We start from the raw sequence: 14,713 nt of genomic DNA, 5'->3' as shown, positions 1-14,713 counted from the left end.
ATACGAGAGGAAAATAAATAAGATAGAGCATCGTGCCGGAGTGCACCCTAGAGCATAAGAACTCTAAACCAAGACAGTGGAAGGCCATGGTACAGAGGCTATGGCACTATCCAAGAATAGAGAACAATGGTTTGATTTTGGAGTGTCCTTCTCCTAGAAAAGCTGCTTAGTATAGTTAAAGAGTCTCTTCTACCTTTACTATGAGGAAAGTAGCCACTGAACAATTACAGTGCAGTAGATAACCCCTTTAGTGAAGAATTGTTAGGTAATCTCAGTATTGCCAGGTGTATGAGGACAGAGGAGAACGTGGAAAGAATAAGCCAGACTATTCGGTGTATGTGTAGGCAAAGACAGAATGAGCCGTAACCAGAGAGAGGGGTCCAATACAGTCCTGTCTAGCCACTCAAGGGACTCAATAGCTCTCTAGTAATACTAAAACAAATAATCAGCAGCAGGAAATAAGTATTATTAGGGAAAAAAATCATCCAAGTAAAAAAATTATTTCAAAGAAATTGATTAAAAGCCATTTTTTGAAAAATCACGATTTTTTTCGACCCCGATTGCCAGGGACGGAATTTTAAGTTAAATAGCATATATTTAGTTCAGTAGTTTATATTTGCAGGTATATTGTATATGTTTAGGGTATTTTAGTTGCAACAATTCTGTAAAAATATATTTCTTAAAAATATTTATTGTTTGTCTTTCATTAAATGTACAATTAGACAAGACAACCTATGGAATGATTCAATTAGATATACACAAGTTAAAAATGTAGAGAAATACTATAGTGATCAATTTCTAGTCTATGATTGTAATAAAAAAATTATGCAGTGCTTCCAAGGCATGTTTACTTAACTAAAACATTATAGAGTACAACAATGATACATGCACATTTGATCTATTAAACATTTTACACAATCAAGCAATTTTATTGCAATGCTTCCAAGGATTGTTTCCTTAACTAAACTGATACACAAAGTACTTTTACACAATTTCAAAATATGCTCCCTATTTATTGCAACAGGAAAGGCTGCTATGACAACGACTGTTATACTTCAGCCTAGCCATATAACGTTGACACCTGTTGGTTACTGCACTTTTTGTAACCTGAACTTGCACAACTGCAATGTAGGTGTCCTTGGCCACCAGAGCGGCCTTTCTTCAGTGCTTCGCGAAGTCATTGTAAATTGCTTAATATATTTAAAAAACTTGTCCTTCCATTTTTTGTTTTACAAACCCTATCTTTCATGCAAAATAAGAGACATTTCAAATATTATTTCTGATTATATATTAAAGTTGTTCCATTAATTATTTCATGAAATGGCTAGGCTTTTTAAGAAATGAGAAAATATTTAAAATGAGAAAACATTTAATGTTTGATATTAGTTTTAGTTAAATCAACACTCCAGATTGTTCCAAACTATAATATAAACTGATTATATTGATCAGGGTACTTCAGAATATAGTATCCATGGCGAGACATTCATCTTGTGAGGCAATCTTCAACTTTTCAATTGCTGAATCATACACATCGCTGTGCAACAGGTATTTTTGACATTTATTATACTTTTGAAAGAGCTCCTTCATAAATCTAATTTCAAAGTCATTTGCAATTTTGAAGTCTATCAATATACCAGATTTGAAGGAGTTTTATTCTGCCACTAAATGAATCAGCATTAAAAGATCACTTCAACATCCAAAGTCAGAATGAATCTTTAGGAAACACACATCCCCAATTAGCTCACTGGTGATTAGTGAATTAAAAGAAATGAAAGAAAGAAGCCATTTCAAACAAAATTGAATGAACTTCTTAAGTAGTTAGATTTAAAATGAACACGTGTTTGAAACATCTCTATGTACAAATTATATGAAAATGAAATGTATGAAAATTGTATGGAAATGTTAGCAGATATACAGAAATAAAGACTAATTATAATATAAAGATTGAAAACCAACTTTCAGTTAATAAGAATCCGTGTTAATACCCATAAATACTTGACAAACACATAAAAGTGCTGTTTGCAAACAAATACCAGGATTACACAGTTTGACGAGTTCTACCTGGCAAAGTGTGTAATAAGAACTACTAAATTTCAGTCATTTCAGGCGATGCCTGGAAATTTTAGTTATTTCGCGTAATGCCTGGGAATTTTAGTAATTTTGTGTAATACCTGGAAGTTTTAATCCTTTCGCGTATTGCTTGGAGATTTTAGATATTTTGCGTAATGCCTGGAAATTTTAGTCATTTCATGTAATACCGGGAAATTTTGATAATTTTGCTTAATGCTTGGAAATTTTAGTTATTTCGTGTAATTCCCGGAAATTTTAGTCACTTCGTGTAATGCTTGGAAATTTTGGTTATTTCGCATAATGCATGGAAACTTTAGGCATTTTGCATAATGACTAAAATCTTTAAGCATTTCGCGAAATATTATATATATATATACTGTATATATATACAGTATATATATATATATATATATATATATATATATATATATATATATTTACATATATATGTATATATATATATTTACATATATATGTATATATATAGACATCTATATATATGTATATACACACACACATATATTATTATTATTATTATTATTACTATCCAAGCTACAACCCTAGTTGGAAAAGCAGGATGCTATAAGCCCAGGGGCTCCAACAGGGAAAAATAGCCCAGTGAGGAAAGGAAGTAAGGAAATAAATAAATGAAGAGAATAAATTAACAATAAATCATTCTAAAATAAGAAACAACGTCAAAACAGACATGTCATATAATAAACTATCAACATCAAAAACAAATATGTCATAATATATATATATATATATATATATATATATGTATATGTATATATATATATATATATATATATATATATATATATATATATATATGTATAGTTTAAATACTCTTAGTCTATTAGATTTGACGTTATCGAAAGGTCTAGTATTTATGCCTGAGCGAGTCAGGATTCTTTACTTCAATTTTGTTGAGGTCTCATTATACCCTTGGAACCTTAGCAATCGGTTAATTGCTTCTAATTAGGTAACTATGGTGATTCGTAGCCAGATAAGAAAAGAAATTGGGATTTAGAATAGTAATCTGTTCCCCCTAAAACACTTAGGAGAGCCTAGCTTTGGAACTTCGTGTGTCTGTTTGCCCTGACTTAACATTTTATCCTTTTATAAGGTCAGTCTGCCGTTTCTTTTTTTATTGTGTTTTCTGGTTGAGGAAGTGAAAGGCCAACAGGTTCTCCCGAGCAAGGGTCATCGCTGTCAAAAACAGGATTATCTTTTTTCTAAGATATTCAAAGAAAAGTCTTTAATTTCGATGCATTTAAATAAATTTTGTTACAAACACATTTAAAAAGAAATATCTTGGATTGGATATGGATACTAAACTTCAGCTTACAAAAAAAATCAACAATTGTAAATTTAGATAACTATTGTAACTTTCATCATGAATGTAAAGTAGTCATACGTCCTATTTTAAAGAAGAATTTTAGAGTTTTGGGTGATGATGCGTTACTAGTGAAGATCTCTAAAGTCTCTGTCCTTTATAGTTTGTCACCATGAAGTAGTAACGTTGTCATAATATAATTTGCAGTGGAGAAACTTGTTCAGTTAAATGGAAATTAAGTACATTTTGTATTCACTGTTCCAAGTTCTCAAACATTATCATTACTCGTTTGTTTTGTGTGATTTTTTTTTTTTTTTTTTTTTTTTTTTGTGACGAACGCAACGTTTCACCAAGTAATGATAGATAAAACATTAGCTGATAGTGATGATATTGGAGTCATAAATATGGTAGAAGGTAGAAGGAGATCGATCATCTCGATCGTTAACAAACCACGAGATTTCTAAAGAAAAAGAAACGCATGAAATGGCCTTTGAGCATAGAAAGAAAATAAGATTGATCTTAATTGGCTCTAATTAATCTGCTTATGAATGTCAACATGATGCTATGCTTTGTTGGGACGAAGCCAGAAGACTCCATACTGATACCATGTTTGTCTCTCCAGTACGAATGACGTTTGTTGTCAGTTAGCCTCAGAATGGTATATAAATCTGCTTTTTGAAAAAATATTATTTGACATGAAATACTATCAGGTTAACCCAAAATAGTAATTTATGAATTTTACCACTAAATGGGTCATGGGAAAAAGAGAAAAAAAAAAAAAAACTGGACCAGAGAAATTCAAGGATAACTTTAACCCTAAAAAAGTGTACGTTTTGCTCATCCTTTAAGAAAAAGCTCTTATTATTTTACTAATCTGATATTGTCATACACAAAATGAAATACTACTAGATGCGAAATTCTACCCAGAATTACCCTCAGTCCTCCCATTATCAAACGCACAACTGCTAAGGGAAGAAGGGCTTGATTAAGCCCATTATTAAATTCAAGATTGGTCAGCTACCCTTATCTCTCTCTCTCTCTCTCTCTCTCTCTCTCTCTCTCTCTCTCTCTCTCTCTCTCTCTCTCTCTCTTATTTGTGGCAATTATTCAAATGCTAGCTTAAGTTTGTTAGCCCAGTTTTGTATCACATGCTATATCTTAATCCTTGTTTTTGTATCTTCATGCTTTATGTATTAGAACATTATTTTTTAGTATGTATAATATGTATTGATAAATTATATACATATTTCATTTCTGAAATGGAAGTAGCCTTTAAATATTTTTATATAAAGCAGATAATAAATAAATACGACAAATTTTCCTTTGAGTACAAAAAATATAATTCAGTAATCTAACAAAAATCGCAATTGGCTTATAATCTTTATCCTTTTTTACTCACATTTTCTCTTCACATTTATGAGTTTTTACTTGTGTTTAGTTTCTAATTTTCTTAATATGGAATCTTATAAAGCTCATATCAATATATGTATATATATATATATATATATATATATATATATATATATATATATATATATATATATATATATATGTATGTATGTATGTCTGATCATTTTTTGGTGGAAGGAAAATTGGTTGTAGCAAAAGAGTGGGGGAATAGAGTAGGTGGATGTAAAAGGGAGCTAGTGAGGGTTGAAGAGCTAATAAAACCTGGGGTAAAAAGTAAATATCAGGAAAGGTTGAAAATGGCATATGACGAGGTGAGAGTAAGAAAAACTGGTAATTTAGAGGAGGAGTGGAAGTTAGCAAAAGAAAATTTTGTTGGGATTGCAAGTGATGTATGTGGCAAGAAGGTTGTTGGAGGCAGCATGAGGAAGGGCAGTGAATGGTGGAATGAAGGAGTGAAGGTAAAAGTGGAAGAGAAAAAGAGGGCTTTTGAAGAATGGCTGCAGAGTAATAGTATAGAAAAGTATGAAAAATATAGAGAGAAAAAGGTGGAAGTAAAGCGCAAGGTACGTGAGGCAAAGAGGGCAGCTGATCTTAGGTGGGGTCAGGGACTGGGTCAGTCATATGAAGAGAATAAGAAGAAGTTTTGGAAAGAAGTGAAGAGAGTAAGAAAGGCCGGCACAAGAATTGAAGAGACAGTGAAAGATGGAAATGGAAGGTTGTTAAAAGGAGAGGAGGCAAGGAAAAGGTGGGCGGAATATTTTGAAAGTTTGCTGAATGTTGAGGATGATAGGGAGGCAGAGATAATTGCTGTTCCAGGTGTTGAGGTGCCAGTGATGGGAGATGAGAATGAGAGAGAGATTACAATAGAGGAAGTGAGGAGAGCACTAGATGAAACGAGAGTAGGAAAAGCATCGGGTATGGATGGTGTGAAAGCTGAGATGTTGAAGGAAGGGGGTGTGACTGTAATTGAATGGTTGGTGAGATTGTTTAATGTGTGTTTTGTGTTGTCAATGGTACCAGTAGATTGGGTCTGTGCATGTATTGTACCACTATATAAGGGTAAGGGAGATGTGCATGAGTGTTGTAATTCAAGAGGTATTAGTTTGTTGAGTGTAGTTGGAAAAGTGTATGGTAGAGTACTGATTAACAGGATTAAGAATAAAACAGAGAATGCAATCTGGGAAGTACAGGGGGGTTTTAGAAGAGGTAGGGGTTGTATGAATCAGATTTTTACAGTCAGGCAGATATGCGAGAAATATTTAGCAAAAGGTAAGGAGGTGTATGTTGCGTTTATGGATCTGGAGAAAGCATATGATAGAGTTGATAGGGAAGCAATGTGGAATGTGATGAGGTTATATGGAGTTGGTGGAAGGTTGTTGCAAGCAGTGAAAAGTTTCTACAAAGGTAGTAAAGCATGTGTTAGAATAGGAAATGAAGTGAGCGATTGGTTTCCGGTGAGAGTGGGGCTGAGACAGGGATGTGTGATGTCGCCGTGGTTGTTTAACTTGTATGTTGATGGAGTGGTGAGAGAGGTGAATGCTCGAGTGCTTGGACGAGGATTAAAACTGGTAGACGAGAATGATCATGAATGGGAGGTAAATCAGTTGTTGTTTGCGGATGATACTGTACTGGTAGCAGACACAGAAGAGAAGCTTGACCGACTAGTGACAGAATTTGGAAGGGTGTGTGAGAGAAGGAAGTTGAGAGTTAATGTGGGTAAGAGTAAGGTTATGAGATGTACGAGAAGGGAAGGTGGTGCAAGGTTGAATGTCATGTTGAATGGAGAGTTACTTGAGGAGGTGGATCAGTTTAATACTTGGGGTCTGTTGTTGCAGCAAATGGTGGAGTGGAAGCAGATGTACGTCAGAGAGTGAATGAAGGTTGCAAAGTGTTGGGGGCAGTTAAGGGAGTAGTAAAAAATAGAGGGTTGGGCATGAATGTTAAGAGAGTTCTATATGAGAAAGTGATTGTACCAACTGTGATGTATGGATCGGAGTTGTGGGGAATGAAAGTGATGGAGAGACAGAAATTGAATGTGTTTGAGATGAAGTGTCTGAGGAGTATGACTGGTGTATCTCGAGTAGATAGGGTCAGGAACGAGGTGGTGAGGGTGAGAACGGGTGTGAGAAATGAGTTAGCGGCTAGAGTGGATATGAATGTGTTGAGGTGGTTTGGCCATGTTGAGAGAATGGAGAATGGCTGTCTGCTAAAGAAGGTGATGAATGCAAGAGTTGATGGGAGAAGTACAAGAGGAAGGTCAAGGTTTGGGTGGATGGATGGTGTGAAGAAAGCTCTGGGTGATAGGAGGATAGATGTAAGAGAGGCAAGAGAGCTTGCTAGAAATAGGAATGAATGGCGAGCGATTGTGACGCAGTTCCGGTAGGCCCTGCTGCTTCCTCCGGTGCCTTAGATGACCGCGGAGGTAGCAGCAGTAGGGGACTCAGCAGTATGAAGCTTCATCTGTGGTGGAAATGTGGGAGGTTGGGCTGTGGCACCCTAGCAGTACCAGCTGAACTCGGCTGAGTCCCTGGTTAGGCTGGAGGAACATAGAGAGTAGAGGTCCCCTTTTTTGTTTTGTTCTTGTTGATGTCGGCTACCCCCCAAAATTGGGGGAAGTGCCTTTGGTATATGGATATGGATGTATGTATGCATGTATGTATGTATATGTGTGTATGTATGTGTATGTGTGTATGTATTCAGATAAGGAGAACGGTTATTGATCAAATGAATGATCTTAGATTTATTTTGGGGAGGTAGGCAAATGATGAGTGAGATTATTGGTCAAATGAATTAACATAGGTTTAATCTTTTGGAGTGAAGTAAGCAAACGAGGAGTGGGATTATAGATTATATGAAAAATCTTATGCTCAATCCTTTAGGGGGTAATCAAATGAAAAGTGGGATTATTGATCAAACGAATGATCTTAAATTTGATACTCTGAGGGAGTTAGGGGAATAAGGAGTGGGATTATCAACCAAATGAATGATCTTAGATTTAATCCTTTGGAAAAGGTAGGCCAATAAATGGTGGGATTATTGAAGAAATGAATGATCTTAGATTTAAACCTTTTAAGAAGTTAGGTAAATAAGGATTGGGATTACTGGTCAAATGAATAATAATAGTTTTAATTCTTTTGGAGCGGTAGGCAAATGAAGTATGGGATTCCCAATCAAAAGAATGATCTTAAATATAATGCTTTAGGGTGGTCGGTTAAATTTGAAGGAGATCATTGCTCAAATGAATTATCTTTAATTTAACACCTTGAGGAAGATACTCGAACGATGGGTGCTATTACTAATCAGATAAAGCCTGATGATCATGTGTTCTTAGTTTAGCTTCTACTACTCTTTCCTAGATCTTCAAGCTATGGTTTAAAAGTTCTATAGTAAGGTAGTTTGTGTAGCTATGAGAATCTCCTTTGTTCCTGTAGATAGGCACGAAGATTCTCCTTCTCTTCTCTTCAGGCATTCTCTCCCTTGGCCTCGCCAAGATTCTGTTGAACAGTCTTGTCTGGACCTCACTGCTACATTCCCAAGAACTTCCCCATAGATATCTTCTTGGTCAACTGCATTTCATTCTCTTCAAAGCATTCTTTACCTCAGTCTCACTTATGAAATGTACTCCCTTCACCTCTAACACACCATTCCTCATGCCATCATATTCATAATGGAAAAGTTTGACACCCCTCTTATATACATTGCCTTACTCCTTTTCTATTTTTACCCCTGTACACACATTATGTCCCCTTTCCTCCCAGCCATCATATCCACAAGCACTCTCCCTTTACCGGTGTGACGGTGCCGAGTGAGGGTTGTGAACTTAAAGGCAGGATGCAATCAACGAGTTATATTATTATAGAACACTCTCCTTTATATACAAAACCTCAAGGCAACAGGACATAACCTGTTCGAGAGACAGACAATGTTACAGAGCAAACCGGAGACATGATCATTCAGGTTCTTTTTAGTGCGAGGGAAGAGCGCAGATACAAGCATAATATATACAAAATGATTATGTACAATTGTGTGACACACGGTTGGTACATGGCTCCCCCCCTAAAAATGACATACTGTACATGTTAAATAGGGCGCCCCGATCTAGAGAGGCGAACTGTAGGCGGGTCATCTGGTAGAAGATAAGCAGGTTTTAGACGATCAATGGAGACCCAGTCTTCTTTGCCCCGAATGTTTAGTAGGAATGCTTTCAGACTGCGTCGGATCACAAGGAAAGGGCCCGTGTAAGGGAGTGTTAGTGGTGGCTTGCTAGTGTCGTTGCGCAGGAAGACGTGCGTTGCAGAGTGCAAGTCCATTGGTATGTGATGCTTCGCTGGGGGCTTGTAAGTCTGGCGGCACGGAGTAAATTTTCCCACGACGTGACGTATGCGCTGGAGATCGTCGGAGGAGGTTGTAGAAGGAAAAAATTCGGCAGGGACGACCAACGGGTCGCCATACACCATTTCAGCTGCCGAGACATCGAGGGCGTCTTTAGGAGTGGTCCTTAGTCCCAGGAGGACCCAGGGAAGCTGAGTAAACCAGTTGCAATCCTTGCAGCGGGACATCAAAGCTGCTTTGAGGTTGCGATGAAAACGTTCAACCATTCCATTGGCAGCGGGGTTGTAGGCCGTTGTCTGATGTAGGGTGATGCCCAGGAGATTCGCTAATGACGTCCACAATTGAGAGGTGAAAGTGGTTCCCCTGTCAGAAGTAATATGCTCAGGGATACCGAATCTTGAAATCCATCCAGAGAGTAAGGCAGATGTACATGAGGCGGACGTTGCAGTTTCCATGGGAATGGCTTCAGGCTAACGAGTGGAGCGGTCGATGACGGTAAACAGGTAACGATGTCCTTGTGATGTGGGTAGGGGGCCTACAACGTCGACGTGAATGTGTGCAAAACGACGCTGAGGTTGAGGAAAGGTGCCCACTCCTGAATCCGTGTGTCGATGTACTTTGGAAGTTTGGCAAGAAGTACAGGCGCGGACCCAATCCTTAGCATCGTTAGAAATGCCGTGCCAAATGAACTTTGCCTTCAGCAGCTGTGCAGTAGAACGGCACGAGGGATGTGAAAGGCCGTGAATGAAATCAAACACCTGTCGGCGCATGGGAGCAGGAATCCAAGGTCACGGTCTACCAGTACTGACGTCACAGAGGAGGGTGGTGTTGGAGTCTTCGAGGGGAAAATCTTCCCAACGGAGGGACGTGCAGGATGTCCTACAAGCTTGATACTCTGGATCCTGTCGTTGGGCTTCAGCCAGGGCGTTGTAATCCAATCCCAGTTGAACGGCAGCCAACGTGTTTCTTGACAGGGCATCGGCAACGGGATTCATTTTCCCAGGGACGTATTGGAGGGTGCAATTGTATTCAGCCACGGCGGAGAGATGTCCGCGTTGACGGGCGGACCAGGCGTCAGACTGTCGAGTGAAGGCGTGCACCAGAGGCATGTGGTCTGTGCGAATGACGAAGGGCGTACCTTCTAAGAAATAGCGAAAGTGACGGACAGCCAAGTGCACCGCCAGCAATTCTCGATCGAAGGTAGAATAACCCAATTCTGCCTTGGACAGTTTTCTGCCGAAGAAGGCCAATGGGCGGGGCGAGCCTTTGACCACCTGCTCGAGTACTGCACCAATAGCAACGTCGCTGGCATCGGTGGAGAGAAGGAGAGGGGCGTGTGGTATAGGAAAAGTGAGAGCCGCAGCAGTTGATAGGGCCTTCTTTGCATTGCAGAAGGCTGCTTCTTGAAGGGGACCCCAATTCAGGTCCTTTGGCTTGCCCTTGAGGGAGGTGTAGAGGGGAGCAAGAGTGGCGGCAATGGCTGACAGAAAACGGTAATAATAGTTGATCATGCCCAAGAATTCCTGCAGAGCTTTGACGGTCGAGGGCGCGGGGAAGTTCTGAACGGCTGCTACCTTCTCAGGTAGGGGATGGACTCCTTCAGGAGTGATACGGTGCCCTAAGAACGACACTTCGTTGGCGCCAAAGGTACACTTGTCGTACCGGACTACAAGGCCGTTTTGTTGCAGGCGGTCGAGCACGATGCGCAGGTGACGGAGATGTTTCCTCTTTTGAGGAGGAGAACACAAGTATGTCGTCCACATTACATACACAGAAAGGGAGGTCCCCTAAGATGCCATCCATGAGACGTTGAAACGTTGCCCCAGCATTACGAAGGCCAAAACAGGAGTAATTAAAGGTGTATGTACCAAACGGAGTGGTGATGGCGGTCTTGGGGATGTCTTCTGGGTTCATAGACACCTGATAATACCCCTTCAGGAGGTTGAGCGTAGAGAAAACCTTCGCTTTGTGCAGGTAGGAGGTCACGTCGGCAATGTTTGGGAGGGGTTAGTGATCCGGTTCTGTTTGCATGTTCAGGCGCCTGTAATCCCCGCACGGATGGAGGGAGCCGTCTTTCTTCAGAAAGATGTGTAAGGGTGACGACCATGGGCTGGAGGCCTTTTGGCGAAGGCCCATTGCTTCCATTTCGGCGAACGTCTGTTTGGCGGCTGCCAATCGTTCCGGTGCCAGACGTCTGAATTTTGCGAAGACTGGGGCTCCCGTCGTCTTGATATGGTGAGAAATACCGTGCTTGGCAGGAACCGTGGGCGTTTGGCGAAGTTCTGGACGGAAAACTTCCGGGTACGACGTTAGGAGGTGGGCGTAGGCATCCGTGGGTGCGCTGATGTGGAGAGCGGTTAGAGGGGGCGGGTTGAAGAGGTGTCGACAAGTACGAGTCTGCGTTAACCAATCGTCGGTGGGCGACATCGACCAGAAGGTGGAAATGAGAGAGGAAATCTGCACCGAGGATTGGCATTGTGACGTCAGCAACGAGAAACTTCCAATTGAATTTACCGTTTCCGAACGATAATGTGAGGTTCTCATAACCGTAGGTGGGTATCGTAGATCCGTTGGCAGCTACCAAGCGGACGTCGGCAGATGTAGACAGACTACGTCGTGCCTTGAAGAGTTTCCTTGGCAAAAGAGAACGACAAGCACCCATGTCTACCAAAAATCGCACGCCCGTTCCTGCATCCTGTAAAAAGAAAAGATTAGAAACATGGGAGGCCACCGCCACAAGCGATGGCCTACTTACACGTTTTTTGGCCACTGACAATCCTTGGCACATTTCTTCACGGTTGCCCCGAATCTGAAGTGGTAGTAGCAAAACTGCGGCGGATGGGAGGTAGTAAGTGGCTGTAGAAGTTGTTCGTTGGGGCGCGAGCGATTGGTGGGTGCTGGGCGGCTTTGTCGCCGCTTCGGCACGTCACGGGGTAGGCGTGTATGTCCTACGGCATTCATGTCAGCTTCGGTTGACGTTGAATAGGCATCCTCATCGTCAGGGGTGGAGGCGTTGATGGAGGTCTTGAAGTGGCTGTCCATAAGGGCGTCGGCTTTGGTCATCAAGTCCTTTATGGGTAAACTATCGACATCGGGTATGGCAGCGCGTACAGGTTCGGGTAAACGGAGTATCCAAAGGGCACGAAGTAGGTTCACCTCACGAGGAGAGCCGTCTGCGGCAGGTTGAAGGCGAGCGATACTGGTCATTTCCCTGAGGGCAAGCGAAGCCCTTTGGTCCCCCAACGGTTGTTGCGAGAGCTGAAAAAACTTTGCTATACGGGCGGCTGGCGACGGCGAGTACTGCTGCAGAAGGTATGTTTTGAGGGCGTCATACGCTATTGGGGTGTTTCTTTGTTCACAAAGCCAGTCGGATATTTCTGGGAAGGTGTCCTCGGGTATCGCCGCGAGAACATAATCCGCTTTGGTGGTTGAGCGAGTCACGCCCCTGATACGAAACTGGACTTCTGCGCGATGAAACCAAGCAAAAGCCTCTCCGCTGGCGAACGGTGAAAGTTTCAATGGGGCGGCCGCAGTGCCAACTGCTGTAGTAGAGTCCGTCATAGTACCAACGATGGAGGGGCGAGGGAGGTGGGGGTGGAAGGCAGTGGGAGCGAGTCACTCCGGGGTCACCAATGTGACGGTGCCGAGTGAGGGTTGTGAACTCAAAGGCAGGATGCAATCAACTGAGTTATATTATTATAGAACACTCTCCTTTATATACAAAACCTCAAGGCAACAGGACATAACCTGTTCGAGAGACAGACAATGTTACAGAGCAAACCGGAGACATGATCATTCAGGTTCTTTTTAGTGCGAGGGAAGAGCGCAGATACAAGCATAATATATACAAAATAATTATGTACAATTGTGTGACACACGGTTGGTACACCGGTCAGTATTCCCACATTCAAGTTTCAAATCTCACCTCATCTTCTTTGCCCTTTCTCCTCTCACTTCGTTTTCTCACTAACTTTCCCCCTCTCCTTCTACCGGTCCTTGCCTCAATAGTAGCATAATTTCCACTGATAACCTGTTGGCCAACAGTATCAGAGGCAGTATGGAAACATGACTTGTAATCCACATTTTTTCATTTCGGTAAGTTTGGTTGTCGGATACCATTACTGACGCAATCCCTCCCCAGTTATTCTGTCTTGTGACCAGCACCAGTAATGCGCTAGTTTGTGCATCTCAGTGGCTGGGTTGTCAAATAAGGAGTGCTATTATTGATCACATGGATGATCTTAGATTTAATCCTTTGGGGCAAGAAGGTGAAGAAAGAGGGAGATTAATGATCAAGTGAATGGTCTTAGGATTGATCCTTTGGGAGAGGTAGACAGATAAGGAATGGGATTATTGATTAAATTGATTATAAGAAATTTAATCCTTCGGTGGAGATAAGCAATTGAGGAGTTGGATCATTGATCACATGAATTATCTTAAAATGCTACATAGGGGAGGTTGGCAATTAAGTTTTGAATTACTGAACAAATGAATGATCTTAGATTTGATCAATTGGGGAATTGGGAAATTAAGGAGTGTGATTACTAATTACATAGAAGATCTTAGAGTCAATAATTTGTGGGAGGTGGGGAGATAATGAGTAAGATTATTGATTACAGGAGGTAACCTAGATTTAATCCTTTTTGGGGAGGTAGGCGAATAAGGAGAGGTATTATTGCTCAAATGAATGATCTTATAAGCCTTTTAAGAAGGTGGTCAAATAAGGAGTGGGAGTATTGATCAAATTGAATGATCTTAGATTTACTCTTTTCGGGGAGGTAGGCAAATGAGTGGGATTATTGGTCTAATGAGCTATCTTAGATTTTATCTTTAATTCTTTTGGGAAGGTAGGCAAGTCAGGATTGGGATGATTGATCAATTGGAGGATCTTTGATTTAATTCTTCAGTGAAGGTAGGCAAATGAGGCGTGGTATTACATAGTTTTAAGACATGTACTCAGCTTTTATATACAAATTTATCAACCTAAATAGCGTGATCTGAAAAAAGAAAAGTATCAGAAAGTAACTCGGTATTTGTAATTCTAAGTTGATAGACGAACAAAATGAAATCAAGATTATGTTCATTCATCAGAAGATGGATAAAATGCCAATGAAAATAAATATGGTGGGTTGAATCATCAACAATATCATGAATGAAAAAGGCGGTAGATTGAAGGTCACTGTTGAAGAGGGGAAAAATAGATGAAAGAATAGAACATTTGAGAATTCCATTACTTATTGTACAGAGGACAGATGTTGCAATTTCCTCAATTCAAACAAGGAAGTTGGATAACGAACTAGAAATAAACTTCCAGCGGGACGGATTGAAGTCGGAAGAGGATGTTTGCCCAACAGAGCCTTATGCCAGACTAAACCAAATAACATCAAGATGTTAAGGGTAATAACAAAATTATGTTTCTTTGAAGTCTCACAGGAAAGGTGACCAAACATTTAGAGGGATAGGAAAGAAGTCCACCTGAAGGTCGTGTCTTATTGAATCCGTATTGGTAACAAAAAAGACTCGAGTTGAAGTTTAGGGAAGTGAGGGTTAAGTAAAATTTTG

The sequence above is a fragment of the Palaemon carinicauda genome, chromosome 1, assembly GCF_036898095.1.
Source record: "Palaemon carinicauda isolate YSFRI2023 chromosome 1, ASM3689809v2, whole genome shotgun sequence".
NCBI lineage: Eukaryota > Metazoa > Arthropoda > Malacostraca > Decapoda > Palaemonidae > Palaemon > Palaemon carinicauda.
Note: the sequence above shows the minus strand (reverse complement) of the source record.